General features: G+C 48.0%; 1 long non-coding RNA gene across 1 annotated transcript; it reads left to right on the top strand.

Moving 5' to 3' along the window:
* Positions 1 to 4,312: 4,312 nt before the first annotated feature.
* LOC140427471 (uncharacterized) lies at positions 4,313 to 15,035 on the top strand. The gene is made up of 3 exons (XR_011948505.1): positions 4,313 to 4,450; positions 12,476 to 12,598; positions 14,313 to 15,035. It is a non-coding gene; the product is annotated as an uncharacterized lncRNA (long non-coding RNA).
* The last annotated feature ends 9,782 nt before the right edge of the window (positions 15,036 to 24,817 follow it).

The following is a 24,817-nucleotide window of genomic DNA, read 5'->3' on the forward strand; positions in this document are numbered from 1 at the left end:
GTTATCTCAGGTCCTTTATGCCTGCTGAATGGACATGAGTCTGTTTGTCATGGGTTTGCATACTGGTCCTGTAAAGCTGACAGTTTCTGCAGTGAATGATGGAGAACTCTGTACTGCCACAAGGGAAAACAGACACTTTGGCAGACACACCAATTGCTCTAGTAATCCTGGCAACAGATCTCTAGTTACTCATAACCAGCTGGAGAGCAGACCTCTTTGAATCAGAAATCTTCTAGCGAGTCCATAAAACATCCTCTTATCTCTCTGATATGCTGTGCTGCATACTTTTCAACCTGCCTTTCCATCCTGCATTTGTTATGGGCCAGGGTTTAGAGAGCCCCAAAGTGTATCATGGAGTTCACCTTACCCACAACTTTTAATAGATTGTGATATGGGGAGCACACGGCCCACTCTGCAGGTGTGGTACAGCAGAAATGGAAAAGTATGTTTTAAAGTAAAACAATGTTTATTCTATTCACTCACGTTAACCTTTTTGAAAACATACAGTGAACATCTTAGCAACCATTAATTCAAATACAACCCCCAAAGAATGCAACACTAAGTAATCCTTAAGCTGTCCTTTTAACATCTAGAAGACTTTAAAAAAAACTTTAAGCAGAAGCACGTCAGGTTAAAGTCACTACTGAGAGCAGTTATTAGATTTAAATCACCAAAGGATTGATTTATAGTCTTTAGATTACAGAGAGAGAGACTCATACACCTTCTGGCTGTGACTGCAGCTATCCAGCTCTGAAAACGAAACTAAAACACACCCTGCAGCAAACAGCCTAAAACGAAAGTTAAAAGCTGACAGACGGCCCAGCTCCACCCACACTCTGACATCACTGATAAACACCCATTTCTTAAAAAGGTACATTTCTTAAACACTCATTTCTTAAAGGTACTCTCACATGACACATTCAATAACTCCAGGCTGTTTATCAGAGTACTTGCAGACTGACACTTCTGCAGCTAAAATCATTCCGGTTGTTGATGCACAGAAGAGCACAGTATTCCACCTATGCCGCAGTCGTCTGCTGCGCAGCCTGTGAGCGGAGACGAGGAATGCCCATTGTTTCCTAGCAGGTTTGCCATCGTCCAAGTAGCCTGTAAAATGACATGTCTTACCCTTCTGCTCTGCTACAACAGGCTCCACTTCCACTCATGCACCCTCTGATCCTTGTGCTCGGTGTCTCACCGAGTGTCAATTTAATAAATTTAATATCTGTACCCCCTTCAGTCAGTGTCTCTCATCTGATGAACGAATGAATGATGGTGTTGGTGTGTGGTCCCAGTGCCACCAGAGGTAACGGGACTTCACCCTTTTGTTCTTGGTCATCCTTATCATCTTTTTTCTGGCTTGCAATCACTGAAGGGGGGAAATAAAGTACTGTTAACTTGGGCCTAAATGAGCAGATTGCTATCTTAAAAATCTACTTTGTGGATCTTTGTTGAGGTTTGTGGTAGCTGGTGAGGAGATTGAAACATATGTATTTGTGAAACCACAATGACTCTCACTTTCCTATCGACAACCACCAGGCCAGAGTTGAATCCTATGTTTGCTAGAGTTTCCTGTGAATCCGTAGTTCATGTGGATGTTTGTGCACACACTTCTGCTGTTCCCTAGCCTCATGTTTGATCACCTGAAGGAAGGATGCTTTCGCTGCCACAGTCTCCAAACCCGGCAGCAATAATCTGCCAAAATGAATGGAATGGATGGCAGTACTGTCAGATACAAGTACATGAGGTGTGAGGTAATTGTCATGAGGTTGCTAAGCTACCTTACCTTTGGGGCAAAAATCAAGGTGCCATGCAATATCCAAAAGGTACTACTTGGACCAGGAAATATTAATTTACTTCTCTGCGTATCAGTGAGCTGTCTTTTTGCCCTGTAGTTCATTTGAGGCTACATTTATTTTTGCTGACCTTGCAAAGTTATTACATTTTCTCAACTCTTTTTAAAGTGGGTCCTTGGAGCTATGGATGTGATGTCCTTCATAGCCACTGGCACCTGCTTTTATACGAGTCGCACTGCTGCAATTGATGGCTTCTTGCCAGCTGTTCCAACAATTGCTTCCGCCCTTTCTCCAACCTGTGACAGCAGTTCATTAGCGGAGCACGTTTCCTTCTGCAGCAGTTGCCACTGCATTGCCTGATGCAAGAACCAATTCAGAGTTTTATTTGCTTGCAGGCTGCTGTAGGAGGACGTTATACCTTTGGTCTGCCCCTTTTCCTAATTGTCCATACCTCCCTCCCAACGTATCTGTCCCCAGGAAAGCAGGAAACATGCCCTTGTCATGCCAGCATTATGGAAATTAGCTGCCTCTGGGAATTCTGAGGGGCTCAGCCTCCGAGAGGCATGCTCAAGTCCTGCCCAGCTGCATTTCTGGCATCTCATCAGGGACCCAGGAAATTTAGAGGCATGGCATTTGTATGTTATGGATTGAATGAAAAAAATCATCATTGTGTTTCATCTGTTGTTATCTAATTGGTGCAGTTTTCCTGTTTTGTCTGCATAATAGCCAGACATGATTACACTTCAAAATTAATTCATTGACTGAAGTGCGTTGGGGCACAGAGGATATAACAGCACATTATTAATGCAAGTTAATTTGAATTATATCTCAATTTTTCCAGTTTTAAAACTATTGAGCACTTAGAAGGCTTTTGTGTAGTTGCCGTTTTAGTGCGCTTTAGAATTGTACTTTTTAATTTAAACAGTAAAGTAAAGCTTCTATAACAGTGTTTGGGAAACAGCCACACAGCACGAGGGTCATTTTGAAGACATGCGTTGGCAGATTTTTCTACCTTGCTCCACCAGTGAACATGGAAAATCCAAGGTGGACAATGGAGGGAAATCAGTAGAAGAGCCATTCCTCCATCTCCCCTGCCACTTGGTGCCACTTCTGAGATCTGCCATCAGAAGTGATATTGGCGGTCTAATATTAGTCATACAATAAACCTACCCAGATGTAGACAGCTCTGTAACAATTTACAATGTATATTGTTAGGAATACAAAGGGTTAACAATTTGATGTCAATACTTCTCACCACCAGATGGAGATAAGGAGCAGCCATACAAGTATCATGTGACTCCTGGGATTCTGGGAAAAGGTGTTTAGGCGTGAGAGAGATTAGTTGCATAGTGTAGAGTTCTGTAGTTAGAGATATTGTATAGTTTAATTTAATAACTTGTACCTTGGGACTTGTTCAAATCTTATTTAAGTCGTGTAAATAAATCAGCTTTGCTCATTTACTTAACTTGATGTTCTTTGTTCAACACTATGTACTCAAGACATCCTGGTTTACAAAGCTTAGAACATCACAAGCTCCATCAAATCATGCAATTCCTTCATGTGGCGTATTACAGTTGCACCGCTACACTGTGGGTGGAAGGAACCCTGCCTTCCTGACATCTAGCACTGTAATGGGTTTCAGGAAAGGAGGATCAAATTTTCTCCTATTAAACATAAGAATGTTGACATTTTTAAAATGTAAAATATTACTTTGTGATTTCAGAATATTAGTGTTGGCCATTCTATAGTGAGGCAAGGTACCATAGCAACCTCTTTAAACCATCCCCTACAACTATCGATTAAAAATAATTTGGCCACATTTGGATTTTTGTTTCGCATTTTCTGCTATAACAATCTCTGTCCTGTTAAAAAGTGCAGCAACCTTATTTACAATAGACAGTGGTGGTGTCACAAATAAACCTGATCTGGGAAGAGATATTTGGTAGTTCCAGCAACGCTACTTTTCAGGCATTCATGGAGGTGACGCCGGGAAGATCTCTTTGGAATGAAAGGTCAGATGCCCTTCGCAAGAGCAGAGGTCTGGGACGTGATTGTGGGATCTCTCCCCGATGAGGCAGCAGAAAAGGATTACAGCAAGTATGGCATCTTTGCACACATTCCTGCAATTCCTTCAAGCAAGGCTGGCCCTAATCCATTACCTGTTTCTTCTACCGACTGCTCACAAAATCAGCACAAAACATAGTTACATTCTTGCAGCTCCCTCTCACTGCATTTCAAATAGGGCCAGTGGTTCCACGTACAGTCAAGAGGAGCAAGTTCAGAGGTTTCCACTCAAGTTTCCCTTCCCCAAAAACGGCAACAATAACAAAAAGGTTGGCAATCTTCAGGCAAATTCCACTCCCCTTGAAGGATTTTCCTAAAGCAAACCAGACTTGTTTCTTCGAGAAGCAGCCAGTTTTCAGGAGTCAGGGTGGAGCTTGGCTTGACACCTAGAATTTTAACAATCAATTTGGAATGTTAAGGGAGGCGTTCCACATGCCCGCAGCAGAGTTAACTTTAAACTATTGAAATCGCCTGTTGGAAAACTGAACGATGCAGTATGAATGTGAAGCTCAAGGTCAGAGACTTGATTTGCTGACTCACGGATGCTTGAGCTTCTGCTAGGGCCTCAGGAAGCTGGCTCAATTGTGCAAGTAGGAAATTTGAATGTTCTCTGGTAAAATTAAGTTTAATTTGTATTGAGTCGAAGGTAATGATCTATCAGTGAGGGACTGCTGTTTTTCAGTTTCCACATTTACTTCCGTGAAAGAATATTACTCAGATACACACAAGCTACAGTGAAATAATTCTGCAGGTATCGAAATTCAAGATGCAGTTTATTTTAAACTGCTTTTGTATTTGAATTAAGTGTGAAGAAGAAGGTCTTGATGATGATAATACCAGATCATTGGGCCCTGGGGATGAGAGTTTTGCTGTGTTAAGGGTTTGGCTTAGATTCAGCTTCTTAGGTCCTTGATTTCAATTATTCATGAAAAGAAGAGCGGATTCCACTAGTAACTGTATAACCGACTGTTAACCAACTGGGAATATAGACGGAACCTTCCTCGGCTAATGATAGAGAAAACAGGCAGAAGTTCACTGCTCCATGTCCAGACTTTTTCTCCACCCTCGCTCTGAAGAACCTAATGAGCTCAGTGTCAGGGGAAAATAGAAACATACTTGCTACTTCACTGAAGGGAAAAACAGACCTATAATTATCAGTAGACCACTGAACCATTCTCAATATCCCCCAAATCTAGACCCATTGTGTCCTCATTGCTAATGGCCAGATGCTAAGCTTTACATCCAGAGAATGGTGCAATCCAGTCTCCGAGTTAAATGTCCATCCTCTCACAGCCAGACTGACAGTCTGTAGCACCTAACTCCTTCTCCAGCACATTTCCTGTAACCCCCACAGGATTGTTGGGTAATTTATATGGCAGTGGGTCGCACTGTTGCTTCACAGCTCCAGGGTCCCAGGTTCAATTCCTGGCTTGGGTCACTGTCTGTGCGGAGTCTGCATGTTCTCCCCGTGACTGCGTGGGTATCTTAAGGGTGCTCCGGTTTCCTCCCACAAGCCCTGAAAGACATGCTGATAGGTAATTTGGACATTCTGAATTATCCCTCTGTGTACCCGAACAGGCACCGGAATGTAGCAACTAGGGGCTTTTCGCAGTAACTTCGTTGCAGTGTTAATGTAAGCCTACTTGTGACAATAAAGATTAAAAACAATTACCTTTGTCGATGTGGCTTTAGTATTGGCTATATCCCATTGATTTTCTCCTTCTGTCTATTCTTTCCACCAGCACCACAACATGGGATCCCTGTTATTTAGCAGTCTTTCCCAATCTGAAGACTACAGTTTGTATGGTTAATATATGTGTTTTTGACTTAAGGGGTCCGTTTCTAATTTAATTCCAATTTCATTAATATTTTGTAACATTACTTTCAAAATCCCATGTGAGTCTTATTGATCACCCCGCGCCCAAAGAAACCATGAGATCCTTGTCGTGTTAAGCATGTTGAGATAACACGGGCTGCAACTGGATGCAGCTATAACCCAAGTAGACTCCAGACCTTGAGTTTAGTTCAACTGGATTTGTTGAACCTAGCTGTGATTTCTCTATCTAGACTGAACCAGACTAGCTCTTCTCCAAGTGTTGTATGCGTTACGTGATATGTACACTGGACTCACTCTGTAGATGTCCCTAGTGGAAAGAGGTGGAGTGTGAGTGCCTCGTGCCTTTTATAGTGGGAAACCACCTCCCAAGTGTTCTGCCTGCTGATTGGTTATGTCCTGTTCCCTGTGCTCATTAAGTGCCTGTCAGCATATCATGACATCTTCCCCTTTGAAATGTTTTTCTGCAGCCTATGTGAAGGTGTTTACATGTGTAGGCTGAAAAACTAACATATTTACATGAAATGACAGTTTTTAAAAAATGTACACATGAGAACAAATATCTAATGTGCGAAAGCAGAACATGGCCAACAAAACAATTGTTCATAAGCCCAGTCACTGGGGCTTGCGTCTGATCCGGGTCGACCACCAGAGAGGTGGTGGCGGGACGGCGGTGCCTTGATGGGCGGGGTTGCAGCCAGACTGGTGGCCTCGTGGTTCGAGGCGTCAGGAGGTGGCACAATAACAGATGGAAACAACAAATAATGTGGTTGCGGGCGGGCAACTGCGCGCAGGGCCCGTCTGTTGCGCCGCACAACAGAGCCATCAGCCAAACGCACAATGTACGATCAAGGAGCAGCCTGTCGGACAACAGCTGCTGGAGTTGACCAGCCTCCGTCAGGCAGCTGGATCCGGACCGCATCCGCCGGGGATAGCACAGGCAAATCAGTGGCATGAGCATCATAGTCCTGCTTTTGGTGTCCCTGAGCTTCTGCACCTTCTGCAGCACCGGGAGGTGATCCAGATCAGGCAAGGGTATGGCTGGAAGAGTCATCCGCAGGTCCCGGTTCATCAGGAGTTGAGCCAGTGACATGCCGGTAGACAGAGGGGTTGCCCTGTATGCGCGCAGCGCAAGGTTAACGTCAGAAGCAGAATCCGCAGCCTTGCAGATGAGCTGCTTTACTATGTGCACCCCTTTCTCAACCTTCCCGTTGGACTGCGGGTAATGTGGGCTTGAAGTGACGTGATGAAACTGATATAGCTGGGCAAATTTCGACCATTCCTGGCTGCTGAAGCAAGGACCGTTGTCACTCATGACAGTGAGGGGTATACCATGCCACGGTCCTGGACGTGAGATGCGAGAGCTTCACAACCTCTGGGTGGTTGGAGAAGTAAATCGATGATGAGCACATAGTCACGACCATTGGCGTGAAAGAGGTCGATGCCCACCTTAGACCATGGGGAGGTCACAATCTCGTGCTGCTGAAGCGTCTCCTTACCCTGTGCTGGCTGGAAGCGTTGACAAATTGGACATTTGAGGACCATGTTTGAGATGTCCTGACTGATCCCAGGCCATTAGACAGCTTGCCTGGCTCTGCGCTACACTTCGACACCCAGATGCCCCTCGTTTATTTGCCCGAGCACCAAGCTCTGGAGACTGCGTGGAATGATGATGCGATCCAGCTTTAGGAGGATGCCATCAACCACTGTGAGGTTCGTCCTTCACATTAAAGAATTGGGGGCACTGCCCTTTCTGCCAGCCATCGGTGAGATGGCGCATGACACGCTGCAGAAGCGGGTCCTTGGCTGTCTTGTCGCGAATGCGGATCACCTTTTCATCCGACGTGGGGAGGTTGCTGGCCCACAGCTGCACCTGTGATTCGATCTGCTGGACGAATGCCGGGGGTCAGCAGGCAAGGTAACGGAGCGGGACAGGGCATCCGCAATAATGAGCTCCTTGCCCGGTGTGTACACGAGCTCAAAGTCATACCGTCTGAGCCGGAGGAGGATGCGCTGAAGCCAGGGTGTCATGTCATTCAGGTCCTTGTGAATGATGTGGACCACAGGCCTGTGGTCCGTTTCGACAGTGAACGTTGGCAGGCCGTACACATAATTGTGGAACTTGAGGATTCAGTAAGCAGGCCCAGGCATTCCTTTTCGATCTGGATGTACCGCTGCTCGGTGGGTGTCATCGCCCGTGATGCGTAGGCAACCGGAGCCCAGGAGGAGGTGCCATCGCGCTGGAGCAACACCGCGCCGATGCCGTCCTGGCTCGCATCTGTCGAGATCTTCATTTCCCTGTCAGGATCAAAAAAAGCCAACACAGGTGCAGTGGTGAGTTTGGCTTTCAGCTCCAACCACTCTGCTTGATGAGCTGCCTGCCACTCAAAGGCAGTGGATTTCTTTACCAGGAGTCTGAGGGCCGTGGCGCGTGATGCCAGATTCGGGATAAACTTGTCCAGGAAGTCCACCATCCCTCGGAAGCGCAGCACCGCCTTCTTATCTTCAGGGGCCTTCATGGCTTCGATGGCCTTGACCTTGTCTGTGTTCGGGCGCACACCCTGTTGAGATATCTGGTCACCCAAGAACTTCAGTGTTGTCATGCCAAAAGAGCACTTTGTCCTGTTCAGCTTGAGGCCATTGGCATGGACACGGCGAAATACCTGCTGGAGACGAGAGATGTGCTGTTCGGGAGTAGTGGACCAAATGATAACATCGTCCACATACACATGAACCCTTCAATGCCCTCCATCATCTGCTCCATGATTCTATGGAAGATCTCGGAGGCCGAAACAATGCCAAACGGCATGCGATGATAGCAGTATTTGCCAAACGGTGTGTTGAAGGTGCAGAGCCTTCTGCTGAACTCATCCAGCTGGATTTGCCAGAACCAGTGTGATGCATCCAGCTTTGTGAAAAATTGGGCGTGCGCCATCACACTTGTCAGTTCCTCCCACTTCGGGATGGGGTAGTGTTCCCGCATGATATCCTGGTTTAGATCCTTGGGATCAATACAGATGCGCAGCTCCCCTCACGGTTTCTTTACACAGACCATCGAGCTGACCCAGTCAGTCGGTTCTGTGACTGGAGATAATGCCCTGGTCCTGAAGATTCTTCAACTACACCTTCAGGCGCTCCTTCGTGGCATCAGGCCGCAGCAGGATCTTGTAGCGACATGGCAGAGTGCCCAGCCTGTCAAATACATCCGGATATTGAGCGAGGATGTCATCAATGCCGGCTTGAAGATCCATGTTGGGGGAGGTCATCGTGTAGACCCACTGCACCAAGTTCAGCTGCTTGCATGCCTATGCAGGGAGGCCCTGTCAGGCTTGACGATTTCAAACCTGAGCCTCGCATGAACGCTTCTGTTGGAGACGAGCAGATGGCAGGATCCCAGCGCTGTGATGGCATTGCCGTTATAGTCCAGGAGCTGGCAGGCTGCTGGAAGGAGCTTGGGTGGCTTTTTGATACGGCGGAAATCGCCTGTGAAAGGAGATTGGCAGAAGCACCAGTTTGAACTGGATAGAGCACTGATTAACTTGCATCACCGCACGCCATTCGTCCGCAGAATCCACAGTGAGGATGGGCAGGCTCCGTGATGATGTCGGTGAGGCATGTTCACGCGTGGTGATGCCCACATGGTAGTGGGACTCCGGGCAATCGTCCTCCGGATCCGTGATACTGCCAGGATCTGACTCCTGTGCTCCATGCTGTACACTCCGAACGCGTCTGCGTTGCAGTTGGGAGCGCTGGCCCTTGACTGGTGGTGCAGACCTGCACAAGGCTGCATAGTGTCCAGGCTTCCCGCAATTCAAACGGCGCCTGCCTCTTGTAGGGCAGTGTTTCTTTAAATGGGCAGTGCCACAGTTCGGGGCACGTCGTGACGTTGTTACGCTCCGTGCGTCGTCCCACATGCGCAGTGCGGTCGGCAGACGTTCGCACCCGCGCAGATGTTGGTCAGCCGCTTCATTATCCCATTCGCATCGCGAATGCGTGGGTCCCCGGGAAGAGCGCGCAAAATGGTCGCTTTCATCAAGGCTGAGGCGCTGCATCCGGGCGATGGCCTGCACACTCTCTGCCTCGTGGGAGGCAAGTTTCTCAGTTTCAGCCAATTTGTATTGGGAATACTGATTTTTGGCGAGCTCATGCACTGTACACGTTTCGATCGCGACTGACAGGGTCATGTGTTTGATTTTCAAGAGCTGCTCCCTCAGCGGATCGGAGTGAACGACAAAAACAATCTGATCCCTGATCATGGAGTCAGCAATGTCACCAAAGTTGCAGGATAGCGCTAGTAGACGGAGATTAGTTAGAAAGGAGTTGAAAGATTCATCTTTGCCTTGTAGGCGTTGCTTAAAAATATAGTGCTCGAAGATTTCATTGGTGTCCACTTCACAATGACTGTCAAATTTGTCCAGGATGGTCTGAAACTTCGTCTTGCCCTGGCCGTCGGCGAAGTTGAACGAGTTGAAGATTTGGATGACTTGATCGCCCGCAGTTGATAGGAGGAGCGTGATCTTCCTGGTATCAGACGCACCCTCGAGGTCTGAGGCTTCAATGTAAAACAGAAACCTTTGCTTGAAGGTCCGCAAGTTGGCACTGAGATTGCCGGAGGTCCGCAGCAGTTGAGGAAGCTGGATCTTCTCCATGATGCCAGGATGTCTTTGCTGGTCATCGCGGAACAGATTGAGGTAAACCACCTAGATAAAGCAGACTACTGGTACCATGTCGTGTTAAGCACGTTGAGATAACACGGGCTGCAACTGGATGCAGCTATAACTCAAGTAGACTTCAGACCTTGAGTTTAGTTCAACTTGATTTGTTGAACCTGTCACACAGTTAGCACAGTTCTATGTGAGTTCGACACTCTGCTAACCTAGCTGTGATTTCTCTATCTAGACTGAACCAGACTAGCTCTTCTCCACGTGTTGTATGCGTTACGTGATATGTACACTGGACTCACTCTGTAGATGTCCCTAGTGGAAAAAGGTGGAGTATGAGTGCCTCGTGCCTTTTATAGTGGGAAACCACCTCCCAAGTGTTCTGCCTGCTGATTGGTTATGTCCTGTTCCCTGTGCTCATTAGCTGCCTGTCTGTATCTCATTAAGTGCCTGTCAGCATATCATGACAATCCGGTTACTTCAGATCTTTGCTGATTCTTGAAGCCTATTATCAGAGATTCTTTGGCACTTTGGTTGAAACCAATTCATGCAGTTAATCTTTCTTATTTAAGATGTATACATTTTCTTCCAACTCTGGCATAAAGATGCAATTGCCCTCTTTGACCTCCGTATGATCTTTTCGCATGATGAAAAAAGATCCAAGTGTAGAAGATTTTAGGTTAGATAGGCGGCATGGTTGGTGCAGGCTTGGAGGGCTGCAGGGCCTCTTCCTGTGCTTTTCTCTGTTCATTGAACACACTGACTGATGCCCTACAATGGTCTAACTTTCCTCATTGCTGTAGCCTTCACACCACTCACATGAGATTAATTTAATTTTACAGCTCTTAAAGCAAGTAACATTCCCTGCACCTCATTGCATTGAGCGATGCATAATTACGAAAATGTTTTTATTCCAGTTTGCCACATTCTGAATATAATAAGCATCGATATGTTGAAGGGGATGCATGCTCATCATTTTAAACACCCACTTACTGTACAAAGGATCAAAGGCCATCAAAAATTATGTATGTTTAAAAAGTGAAATTCACTTGAATTAACTCAAGAACAGCTCATGTGTGCTCATTGCAAGGAAATACCGTGCACTGGTGCTTTACACAGTTACTTAGGAGTTGTCCTAAAACACAATTCATTTGTACCTTTACTCTATTTGCTGTAAACAGCTCTTAAATTGGCAGTTACGTTGAAAATATTAATTTGAACTGAAAGACACTTCTAGAATTGAAGAAAAATCAAGTTGGATAATGATTGATTCATTAATCATATCTGAAACGAGATCAGAGAAGGTGCCAATCAATGTTTAATTAGCCTTGTCACCCTCATTGCAAATAGAGGAAAATGTTGTTCTGGTATCAGAAAGAGAGTGGTGTACCAGAGATATCGGAGGAGCCCTGCAGACCATCTGTTTTCCAAGGCACTGGGTTTTCAATTCCCAGCCTGCTGTGATCACTGGGTTTGACATACAATGTATTACTTTCTCTTTTATTGTTTCCTTGATAAATGTACCAGATACTGATCAAATGTTAACTCTTAAGTACTGAGTGTGCTTTTCAGCAACTTTTGTACATCTCTCTGCACATATTCATTTGTCTGCTGCATATTAGAAAAATGGGCAGAATCCTAGATGAACTGGAAGTAGAATTTTCTGAAATCACATGTTGGTGCAGGAATCCCTGTGTATGCTCAAAGGATTAAGTGTAATAGCTGAAAATAAGGTATGCAGGATACAAGAGATCAATATATCCTAGGGGATCTTTTTCCTCCTTTAGCCTGGAAGAAATCGGCAGAATGGGTGTTAAAATTGAGAAGTTATATTTCTTGTCTTGTGCACACGCAGCAGGATTAACCCTTCTATTTATTGCTGGTGGCGGATTCCCCTTGATTCAAACAGGAGCCTCTTTGATTGTTACTCCTAATGATTTTCTGTCCTCTATCCCTGACAACCCTTGACTTAATAGCATGAACTTTGATCTTTGCTCCAAGTCTCTTAGGTCCATTAAAAGTCGAACTATGGGCCCAGAACTTCCAATTCGTGTTGATGCATCACTTATTGACGCAGCCCGTGAAGAATTCTGTGACCCAACTCTTTTCTGATTTTTCAGCCAGGACTTCTCATCCCAGTCGATGAGTCAGAGCAGACACCATGGTGAAGACTGTCAAGTGAAAGAAAAGATGGATGAAAGCAGAACATGCCCCCTTTTCAGGGCAGTAGCTGCTGTCTTCAGGTAATTTTTAAAAAGGTCTCAAGTCTTTCTGTCGGAGTGGGTTAGTGAGTAGGTGGGTGGGTGAGTGGATGAGTTGGGTGGGTGGATGTGAGTGGGTGGTTCGGTCAGGCCGGGGGGAGTACACAAGTGGAGGGTGGTCAGGTGGGAGGGTAGTTGGGTCAGGTCGGGTCAAGAGTGTAGTCAGGTGGAGAGGGTGGTTCGGCTGCAGTTTAGAGATGGCACGGTGGCACAGTGGTTAGCACTGTTGCCTCACAGCACCAGGGAACCCAGTTCAATCCCTGCCTCAGGTGACTGTGTGGAATTTTGCACTTTCTCCCCATGTCGGCATGGGTTTCCTCCGGGTGCCCCGGTTTCCTCCCACAGTCCAAAGATCTGCATGTTAGGTGGATTGGCCATGCTAAATTGTCCCTTGGTGTCCGAAAGGTGAGGTGGGGTTGTGGGGGTAGGGTGAGTGTGGGCCTGGGTAAGGAGCTCTTTCATAGGGTCAGTGCAAACTTGACGGGCTGAATGGTGTCCTTCCGTACTGTAGCAATCCTATGGTTCTGTGATTATAGGTGGGAGCAGTGGGTCGTGGGATTAGCCAGCTTGGGTCATGGGTTAGTCGTGTCACATTGGTGGGGCAGAGAGATTGAGAGGGTACTCAGGATGGGTTAGTAGGATAGTCAGGTGAAGGGGGTTAATCAGGTGAGGATCAGTTGGGTCATAGGGGTAGTTAGGTTGGGTCGGTGGAGTAGTTAATTCAAAGAGATAGTTGAGTTGGTTAGGTAATCAGGTGGAGGGGATAGTCGGATCAGTCCAGGTCAGGGTGAGGTAGTCAAATGGGTGGGGGGGACGCTGTCGGGTAAGCGGGCAGTCAGGTCGGGGCTTAGTCGGATTGAGTCGGAAGGGATCATTGGGTCAGTTGGATGGGGAAGGTGGTCAGGTTGGGATGGAGGGTGATTGGGGGTTCAGTTGTGGAGTTCAGCTCAGTTACAATGACTATTTACTGAATTAGACCAGGGTTAACCAACGCAAAATTTACAGGGTAAGTATCCAGGCAGATCTGTGTATCTGTCCCAAGTCCCTGACCCGGAGTTCAGAGTAAGAGACTTTTTCCAGAAGGTCCCGGGCAGCAACCTCTCGGGCAATTGCAGCACATTTATGCATGTCAGGTCTCCCACATGGTACTTGATGGCATCTTCCAACTTGAGTCCCATTTGAGTCGAACCTGCTTAGTAGATGATTTGGGCCAATGTATCTAATACATTCTCTTCATCTATATATCTGCAATTTCCTCAAAGAACTTGCTCTTTATTTGATTTATTATTGTCACATGTATTAGTATACAGTGAAAAGTATTGTTTCTTGCATGCTGTACATAGGGAAGGAAGGAGAGACTGCAGAATATAATGTGGAGATGCCGGCGTTGGACTGGGGTGAGCACAGTAAGAAGTCTTACAACACCAGGTTAAAGTCCAACAGGTTTGTTTCGATGTCACTAGCTTTCGGAGCGCTGCTTAACTATTAATTAACCTAACTCCCACTTTAACTGGCCTTCCCATCCTCTACACACACACACACACACACACACACACACAAACAAGACAGATAAACACAGAGGGGTGGAAAAGGGGGAAAAAGATAAGTGAAACTGAAAAGAGTCTTTGCTTCAGATGATGATTCCTAACATGCCTTCTTCACAGTGTGCTTGTAAATCACAATCTTTGTTTTGCAGCCTGTACAGGTTTTTCTGCAGTTTTTAAAAGCACTGCACTCACACCTTTCCTGGAGAAGCAGAGACTTTGTTTTCATCAAAACCGGATTTCAGTCCGTTGTTCGTCTTCAGGGCTCGGCAGTACCCACATGCAGCAGGCCCTCTGGAGAAAGATAGTTGATTCACACCAGTTTTTCTGGGGAGACTTGGCAGATTCTGGACTTTGCCTGCACAGCCTGTAAAGATCATCTTGCAAAGAGATCCGCCCAGGCTCACTCCCAATTCAGAAACACAGCCTTTCGGGAGAAAGATGCAGAGAAGACAACAGCAGGACCTCACTTGGGCTGTCAGGAGTCAAACTGAAACCAACCCTAAAACCTTGTGACTCTGAAACATCCCACTGGGATATGATCCAATCACCAGCAGGCACAGCACAGCCCTTTGGGCCAATTCATTGGCCACCAGCTGAATCAATCAAACCGAGTCCTAGCCAATCTCTGTCTTTAATGCCTGTCAGTCTTCAACTCCAGTTTAAATAACAGGCTTCTGCTTGAATTAAAGGCACAGGCCACTTGCCTTAAAGACACATGTCCATTAATCATCCATGAATCAAAAATGTAATGGCAAAAATAAAAGAAAGGGGAAATAGGGAATAAACAGGGAGGACCCTTAAAGTCTCCATTAGTTCTTTATCTATTTTGGTTCTAAATCACTGGCTTTTCTTTAGGAATGAAGGTTACCGCATCATGAAGCATTCACGCCATCACATATTTCTGTGCATCTGCTACATCAGGGGCGAAATTCTCCGGTATCGGCGCGATGTCCGCCGACTGGCGCCCAAAACGGCGCAAATCAGTCGGGCATCGCGCTGCTCCAAAGGTGCGGAATGCTCCGCATCTTGGGGGGCCGAGCCCCAACCTTAAGGGGCTAGGCCCGCGCCGGACTAATTTCCGCCCCGCCAGCTGGTGGAAAAGGCCTTTGGTGCCCCGCCAGCTGGCGCGGAAATGACATCTCCGGGCGGCACATGCGCGGGTGCGTTAGCGGCCGCTGACGGCATTCCCGCGCATGCGCAGTGGAGGGAGTCTCTTCCGCCTCCGCCATGGTGGAGACAGTGGCGAAGGCGGAAGGAAAAGAGTGCCCCCACGGCACAGGCCCGCCTGCGGATCGGTGGGCCCTCATCGCGGGCCAGGCCACCGTGGGGGCACCCCCCGGGGCCAGATCGCCCCGCGCCCCCCCCAGGACCCCGGAGCCCGCCCGCGCCGCCTTGTCCCGCCGGTAAGGTAGGTGGTTTAATCTACGCCGGCGGGACAGGCATTTTAGCAGCGGGACTTCGGCCCATTTGGGCCGGAGAATCGCGGGGGGGGGGGGGGGGGCGCCAACCGGCGCGGCGCGATTCCCGGCCCCACCGAATATCCGGTGCCGGAGAATTCGGCAACCGGCGGGGGTGGGATTCACGCCAGCCCCCGGCAATTCACCGAACCGGCGGGGGGGGTCGGAGAATCTCGCCCCAGGTTGCCATTGTGTGCACATTTATCATGAATATCACACACATGTCTGCACAGTTAAGGTTCCCCCAAGTGCAAAAAGTTGCATTTGTAACTATGGTTGTCAAGGCTTTTATTATCACACCCATAGTCTTCATGCAGTGAAAACGTTTGTATGCAATTAATATTCAGATATTATCTGACCACAGAATCATCACTTTGACTTGATTACAGAGAGCCCACAGTGGCAGCAATATTTGCCTGAAAAGGAACACTGGTTGAATGGCTCTTAAGCGAGCACAATAACCCTCTCTATCCATGGCTACTGAGTCCATTTAGAAACCTTTAATAGGTGGCTTGGTGGCTTGGCATATATTTACTGGTCTTTGGCTGCCACCTTCACCTTCAAGAAAAGTGTGCGATGTGGCTTAAGCATGAGGAAAAGAGTGTATGCAAACGCCATTGCTTATGCAGAACACTTGAAAATCTAGATTGCTTCGGGAAGGGTGAGTAAGTGGCAGGAGTTCCTGATTTAGGATTACAGCATGAATGCTAATTCCCCACGATAAATGTGAGTGACATGGAGCAGCATTACACAGCTACAAATAGTTGGGCATACATTGCTGTTTTGCATGAGTTATAAATTAGCTGAGCAACTGCATTGACTCATTTGGCAATAGCCGTATGAACTGCCACTTTCAGGTAAGGCCATCAATTTTTGGGGGCATCTTGTAACAAACTCTCCAAATCTTTGACATCAAACTATGTTGCCTACTTGCCTTTGCTGTACAATTGTAATCTTTTCTGTCATTGCCATAACTCCCCCTTTAATGTCTAGTTGCAAGTCTTTAGGAGCTGCTCCCCTACTGGATTTTCGCTAACCAAGTGTGATGTAGGTGAAGTTCTCGGGGCAAGTGTCTCTTTTGTCCAGACAACAAAGAGGGTTGGCTCATATCATAAAATTCAGCACAAACTGTAACGGCACCTGTGAATTCTGCCAATCCAACTTGTTGGGATTACGAAATCAGGACAAAAATATTCTCTTACTTTAAGATTGCTTATGCAATCTGGTTTATTAATTAAAAATAGGTATGGTACTGCATATTTCACTTCTGTAACTGTGACATATTGACTTAGTAAACAGCCTTGAAAGCACATTATGAATCACCGCATGCCTTTGGATAGTTAAAGTTTGTAATTTTTACAGCCTTATTTCTTCCACAAACATATTTTAAAATGACTCCAAATCCCTTCCTCATTATTTGGTGAAATGAAAAGAAAATCCAATATTGTTACAAAGTTGTGATAGACTCTTGAACACCATCTTCAGTAATATCATTTTAATTTAATGCTGTCATTCTGTTCTTCGCTAATAATATCCCACATCTTTCCTTCGATTTATCCCTTTTGAAAATTGTCCAGTTAATCTTTCCCTGTCTTATGCCAAGTTTCCATCAAAACTATGGCACCAGGCCTTCCTGCAGTAATTAATGTTTGTAGTTTTCTGATCCTATTCCTAATGCATCAAACATTTGAATACGGACAATCCATCCATGTCTCATAGAACCTTCCACACTCTTCTCCTTCCTATAATTTTCTAATTATTATTTCCATCACTACTTATCCTTTGCCCTTACCTTCAACCACACACCTTGGCATTAGACTCACCCATATCTGTGGCACCAAAATAAAAACAGAAAATGCTGGAAATAAATACTCAGTAGGTAGGGCAGCATCTGTGGAGAGAGAAACTAGAGTTAATGGATGGATTCTCCAGTTCCCCAGCTGTGTGTTTCTCGGCGGTGTGCCATTCGCTGGCGGCGGGATTATCTCTTCCTGGCGTTTGTCAATGGGATTTCTCATTGTAACCACCCCACGTCGCTGGGAAACCCGTGGGCGGGGATGTGCTGCTGGCGGGAAAATTGAATCACAATGAACGGAGTTTCCGGCCAATATTTCAGCTTGATGACCCTTCATCGGAGCTCTAGCGCCGGATTACTTGAGGTGCAGCACATTACTCTCATACAGCCACTTCCAGTTCTAAAGTTAGTTCTAATGTCCCATATACTTCAAACACTCCCACATACACTGTCATCTGCATGTTCAGTGCTTAACCTGGCTCTGCATGCTTTGCTTAGCACATGGACCAAGAACAGTAATAAAACCAAGAATATTATCCTTGAAGTGTTAATCTGTAGCTTTCTTCCCTTCTTATAATCCCTGTTTAAAACCCTATTCTTGGCATTTCCAACATTTTTAGTTGACACACAAACTATGGCCATTAACTGCTCACTCAATCCTTCTAAGCGTTCACCAACATGGTTCCTTGTTGTTAGTGGGTCGGTTTTCTCAGTTGGCTGGGCGGCTTGTTCGTGACTGACACCAACAGCAGAGGTTCAATTCTCATACCAGCTGAAGTTATTCATGAAGGTTTCCCCTTCTCACAGTAACTTTATTGCAGTGTTAATGTAAGCCTATTTGTGACACTAATAAAAATTATTATTATCAATTTTGCTACTCGCCTTAGGTGTGGTGACCATCAGATTAAATCACCACCAGTCAGCACTTTCTCAAAGGGAAGAGCAGCCTATAGTCACCTGGGACTATGGCAATTTTCATTTCCTTGATGTTATAATAAATTGAAAGCAAAATACTGCAGATGCTGGAAATGCTCTCCCTGTGGAGAGAGAAACAGAGTTAATAATAATAATAATGATCTTTATTAGTGTCACAAGTAGGCTTACATTAATACTGCAATGAAGTTACTGTGAAAATCCCCTAGTCGCCACACTCCGGCGCCTGTTTGGGTATACAGGGAGAATTCAGAATGTCCAATTCACCTAACAGCAAGTCTTTTGGGACTTGTGGGAGGAAACCGGAGCACCTGGAAGAAACGCATGCAGACACAGGGAGAAAGTACAGACTACACAGACAGTGACCCAAGCTGGGAATCGAATTCGGATCCTTGGCACAGTGAAGCCACAGTGCTAAGCACTGTGCCACCTACGAGTTAACGTTCTGAGTCCATACGACTTTTCTTTCTTGATGTTCCTCACCTTGACATCAACATCCAAACATACCATTCTGTATGCCAAAACCTGACTGCAGGGATACCTGCCTATCTGCTAATTTACCAACCTTTCCATAACTAACTTATACGCATAGGACCCAAAGTAGTCCATGGTGCCATGGTTCACATAGTTACTATTAGCTTTCTGCTTTCCTTGAGAAACAGCCCATCGAAACTACTGCACGAACAGCTCAGAGCATTCTGAAGGAAAAGCAAGTTGGCTAATTTCAGCTCTATACTACAGCCTGCTGAATGCACATTCCATCATTTTCATATTCCATCACTCAGCTTTCACTTTTTTATTTAGGTGAAACCGTGCTATGGACTATTTGGATGCGATTCAACCACCGTGCTGTGCCCTGCGATCTGGGTGTGCAGGGTGAATAGTGGGAAAGGCCAAAATCAAGATTTGCACCGGGTGCGAACCATTTTGCGATTCACCAATCCGCTCCCCATGGCAAGTTCCAGATCTCGCCCAAAAATGGCGAGAATATCACTAACCCTCATTTGGATTCATTTCAATCCCATTTGCAAGATTGAAGTCGAATGCAGTGGCCTCCGGGAAATTACCAGACTTGCGAGCGGGACCTTTTCAAAACTGGAAGCTGGTGCAGTGGCCACTGAGGGGAAGCGAGGAGGCTAGTAGCCATTGCCATTTTCTGGCATGCAGCTTCCCCTCAAGGGGGTTGGGCTTGGCCGAGGGGTTGGAGCATTCCAGGCCAGGATCGCCCCTGAGCTGAAGGTGTGAGGGGCTTTGCATCTTCAGGCCTTCAAGCCATCTTTACATATTGTGCAGCCACATAACAGGACAACCACAGCTGTGGCCTGTCTGTCCTACTGAACACTTCCAGGACAGAGCCCTGCTGCAGCTTCTATCCTGAATTTCACTCCCCTTGACTGTGAGCAGCCTCTAGCTTCACGGCCGAAGGCTATTTCAAATTAGGAATTAGCCTTGTTGTGGTAGCACTTTACACTCCTCGATTTGCAAGTGCCTCCTTGAGGCTGCAAGGCCAACACTGGCTGGAGGCAGCACCCCATGTGCAGGGGTTGCCACAAACCCTGAAGAACTGGCTGCCCATCAGGCTGAGGAGGAACCCAGAGGGGGAGGCCAGCGACGGTCCAAGGTGTACAGGCGACATTGGTCATTCAATGAGCTGATGGACACTATGTGCCACTATCTGCCTCAGCAGAGAGACAGTGCAGCACCTGTGCCATGTCCTCACGGACCTGGCACCCTGTGGAGGAGGACACCCACTCCCGGTGGCTGTGAGGGTCACTGCAGCCCTGAACCTTTCTGCCACCAGGTCATTCCAGGCCTTCAGCAGGGATCTGTGTGGCATGTCCCAATTTTCTGCCCATAGATGCTCTGGGAGGTTACGGATGCTCTGTATACCTGGGCATCAGGCTATATCAACTCAAGCTGGACCTGACCCACCAAGATGCCCAGGCTTCAGGATTTTCTGCCATCACCAGGATGCCGCAGTTCCAGAGGGCATCGATGGCGCGCATGTCGCCCTGCGAGCACCAGAGCATCAGGGAGTGCCCTATTTTGACAGGAAGGGCTTCCACTCCCTGAATCTTCAGATTTGGTATGACCACCACCTCTGTGTGTCCTGGTTACCCAGGGAGATACATGACAGCTACATCCTGGGGCATTCAGAGATCCCCAGAGTCTTTGAGGACCACCCCATAATTTCTTTGGCTCTTGGGGGGCAAGGGACACCCACTGAGGTCATGGCTGATGATGCTGGTGCAGAGGCCGGAGACCGAGGTGGAGACCCGATACAATGAGGCCCATGCTTCCACTCGTGCTTTCATTGAGCAGTGCATCGGCCTGTTGAAAATGCGTTTTCAATGCCTGGACCTCTCTGGTGGTCCCCTACAGTACACCCCCCCAGAAGGTCTCCTGTTTTGTGGTGGTCTGCTGTGCCCTCCACAATCTGGCACAGTAGGGAGGTGACATCCTGGAGGAGGAGGAGGAACAGGAGGAGGGGGGACATGTGACTTCATCTGAGGAGGAGGCAATCCAGGAGGGGCTGGAGGACGAGCCTGATGAGGAGCCAGAGGATGGAGGACAGGAAGCTGCAAGAGTCTGTGACATATAAGGACCACCAGGGAGGCCCTCATCTTCTCCAGATTCTCCTAAGGCGATTTATCAAGCTGCTTCTCAGGTTAGGTGGATTGGCCATGATAAATTGCCCTTAGTGTCCAAAATTGCCCTTAGTGTTGGGTGGGGTTACTGGGTTATGGGGATAGGGTGGCGGTGTTGACCTTGGGTAGGGTGCTCTTTCCAAAAGCCGGTGCCAACTCGATGGGCCGAATGGCCTCCTTCTGCACTGTACAAAATTCTATGTTACACGGTTTGAAGCTTCATCATGAAGACCTAATGACAATTAATGAGGAATTCTTCACCTGTGCCTTGCTCCTGTAATTCAGTTTGCAATTCTCCTATTCTCCTCAACATGAACATTTGCTCAAAAAAGCCAAGAATGGTTTATGATTTTAGGAGGTAAGAAAGGACTGGGATATCTAATTTCCACTTCCCACAGCAAAATATTTTTGTGTAGTACTGGAGTTGCGATCAGCCAACACCAGTGTGCATGCAAATGATCTGACATTGTGACTGACGGTGGAGTAAATCCGGGTTCGATCATCAGCCAGAAGTGGTGCAACAATAATTGGAAGGGTCTGATAGATTATTGGAGCCAGTGATTATAGCAACTGTGAATTCTTTAATCACATTTTACATACTGTCATGTGAGAGTACTTTTAAGACATGGATTTTAAGCAATGTACCTTTAAGAAAACAGTGATGTCAGAGAGTGGGTGGGGCTGGGCTTTAGGTCAGCCATTTTGCAGGTTTTTAGTTTCGGTTTAAAAACAGCTTGGGTGTGTGTCTGTGTTTTGCAGTGAGCTGGATCTCTCCCATGAAAGACTATCTCTGGATCATTTGGGTGATTTAAACTTATAATAGTGAAGCCTTTAACCTGATGTGATTTTGTTTAAAGGTGTTAAGTTTCTTGGAAGTTTGAAGGAACATTTTAAGGAATTATTTACTGTTGCAATATTTTCTGAGTTATCTTTGAAGTAAGGGGGGTTAAGAGATCCAATGTTTATTGAAGATATTAAGTTGAGTTCATGGAATAAACAGTGTTTTATGTTTAAAAACCCACGTGTCCATAATTGCAATCCCACACCGAGGGAAAAAGCCGTGTGCTCGGAAAAGCAACAAATCCATTAAAGGGTGAGGTGGGTTGAACTCCATGATACATTTAGGGGTTCTGAAAATGCCTCGCCCATAACAATTGGGGGCTTGAGGGGGATAAAAGTCTATCTATTGGATTGGCTTTTGTGAACTTAAAGACATTGAAGGATTGTTGCCTTTCCGGTGTGGTATTTTAGTTTAAGTGGGGAGAGTGTTATGAACAATGGCTCTTTCGACTTCCGGTTGCGGCTATGCAGAGCTAAGTCGCACGTTCAGCAGTTCCCACCAGAAACAGACTTTGGGGCTCTTTTGAGGGGCCCCAGCAGCATTTGTTCGACGGTTCCCAGTGTTGGAAGGTGACAGTACGATTTCCCCAGCACTGTATGGATTGGACCAGGAGTGGAGCGATGAAAAAAGTAATTCTGATGCAGCGAAAAGTGCGAGGGAGGAAAGCCAAGATGGCGGCAGGTGGAGACCAGGCAGCGTGGGCACAGTGGGCGCAAGAGCAGCAGGAGGTTCTCAAGCGCTGCTTCACGGAATTGAAAGCAGAGCTGCTGGAGCCGATGAAGGCTTCGATCGACAAGCTGGTCGAGACCCAGGAGGCCCAAGGGGCGGCGATCTGGGAGGTGCAGCAGAAGGCCTCGGAGAATGAAGATGAGATATTGGGCCTGGCGGTGAAGGTGGAGGCGCACGAGGCGCTGCATAAGAAATGGCAGGAGAAGTTTGAGGACATGGAGAATCGGTCGAGGAGGAAGAATCTGCGGATTCTGGGTCTCCCGGAGGGAGTGGAGGGGTCGGATGCTGGAGCATATGTGGTCACGATGCTGAACACGTTGATGGGCGCGGGTGCCTTCCCGAGGCCTCTGGAGCTGGATGGGGTCCACCGAGTCCTGGCGAGGAGGCCCAGGTCTAACGAGCCGCCGCAGGCGGTATTGGTGTGGTTCCACCGCTTGGTGGACAGGGAGTGTGTCCTCCCGAAGATGGGCAAAAAAGGAGCGAAGCAGCAGGTGGGAGAATGCAGAGGTCCGTATATACCAGGATTGGAGCGCGGAGGTGGCCAAGAAGAGGGCCGGGTACAATCGGGCTAAGGCGGTTCTGCATCGGAAGGGGGTGAAATTCGGGATGCTGCAGCCGGCGCGACTGTGGGTCACGTTTAAGGACCGAAACCATTATTTTGAGACGCCGGAGGAGGTGTGGACCTTTATTCAGGCCGAAAGGCTGGACATGGACTGAGGGCCGGTTATGAGGGGAGGTCGCGGGGGCTACTGTGGTTACTGTGCTTTGGGGGATGTTGGGGGATGTTCTATTCTGTTCTGTATTGTTTCCTTGGGTGCTGGGTGGGGTAGGGTGAAATGGTTCGAAGTGGGGGTTTTGTGAGAGTGTGGGCGTCGGTGGTTGGAAGGACGGGGTCCGTTGGGGGGAGGGGAGATGGGAGGCCCAAGGTGGGGGAGCTGGGATTTGGCCGCAAAAGGGAGCAGCGCCAGAGAGGGCGGGGCCAGTCTGATGGAAAGCGCGGGCTTTTTCCCGCGCTAGGGAAGGAAGGGGGCAGGGCCGGGGGGGAAGGGCGGTGTTGGCGAGGAGCGCCCGCTGATGGACGGGGGGGGGGAGACTACCATACTGGGGGGTCGATGGAGGGGCGGGAGTGGCCGGGGTCAGCAGGAGTCAGCTGACTTACGGGAGTGCTATGGGGGGAGCAACGCAGCCAGGGGGGGACCTAGCTGGGGGGGGGGCGGTGGGGGAACGAGGAGGAGGGGAGGGGGGAACTGAGTTGCTGCTGCATTGGCCAAAGGTGAGCTGGAGCTCGGAGAGAGTGTCGGGGCGGGGGTCTGCTGCTGGGGGGAATGGAGAGTGCGGTGGGCGCAGGCACGTGGCTGGCCTAGAAAAGGGGATAGCTAATCGGCAGGGAGGGGGGTGGTGCGGGAAGCCCCCAGATCCGGCTGATAACTTGGAATGTGAGAGGCCTGAACGGGCCGGTCAAGAAGGCCCGTGTGTTCGCGCACCTGAAGGGACTGAAGGCAGATGTGGTTTTGCTCCAGGAGACACATTTAAGGGTGGCAGATCAGGTTAGGCTGAGAAAGGGGTGGGTAGGGCAGGTTTTCCACTCGGGGTTGGACGCAAAGAACCGATGGGTGGCGATTTTAGTGGGGAAGCGGGTGTTGTTTGAGGCGCTGAACATTGTGGCAGACAGTGGAGGTAGGTGTGTGATGGTGAGTGGTAAGCTGCAGGTGGTGCGGGTGGTATTAGTGAATGTATATGCCCCGAATTGGCACGATGCCGGATTTATGCGGCGCATGTTGGGCCGGATTCCGGACCTGGAGGCAGGGAGCTTGATAATGGGGGGGACTTCAACACGGTACTGGATCCAGCATCGGACCGCTCCAGATCCAGGACGGGTAAGAGGCCGGCGGCGGTCAAGGTGCTGAGGGAGTTTATGGACCAGGTGGGAGGAGTGGACCCATGGAGGTTTGTCAGGCCGGGTACCAGGGAATTTTCTTTTTTCCCCATGTCCATAAAGCCTACTCCTGGATAGACTTCTTCGTTATGAGCAGGGCACTAATTCCGAGCGTGGAGGGCATGGAGTATTCGGCCATAGCCATCTCAGACCATGCCCTGCATTGGGTGGAGCTGGAGCTAGGGGAGGAGAGGGACCAGCGCCCGTTGTGGCGCCTGGATGTGGGCTTGCTGGCGGATGAGGAGGTGAGCGGGCAGATCCGGGGGTGCATTGAAAGCTATCTAGAGGCTAACAATAATGGGGAGGTGCAGGTGG

The sequence above is a fragment of the Scyliorhinus torazame genome, chromosome 7, assembly GCF_047496885.1.
Source record: "Scyliorhinus torazame isolate Kashiwa2021f chromosome 7, sScyTor2.1, whole genome shotgun sequence".
Classification (NCBI taxonomy): Eukaryota; Metazoa; Chordata; class Chondrichthyes; order Carcharhiniformes; family Scyliorhinidae; genus Scyliorhinus; species Scyliorhinus torazame.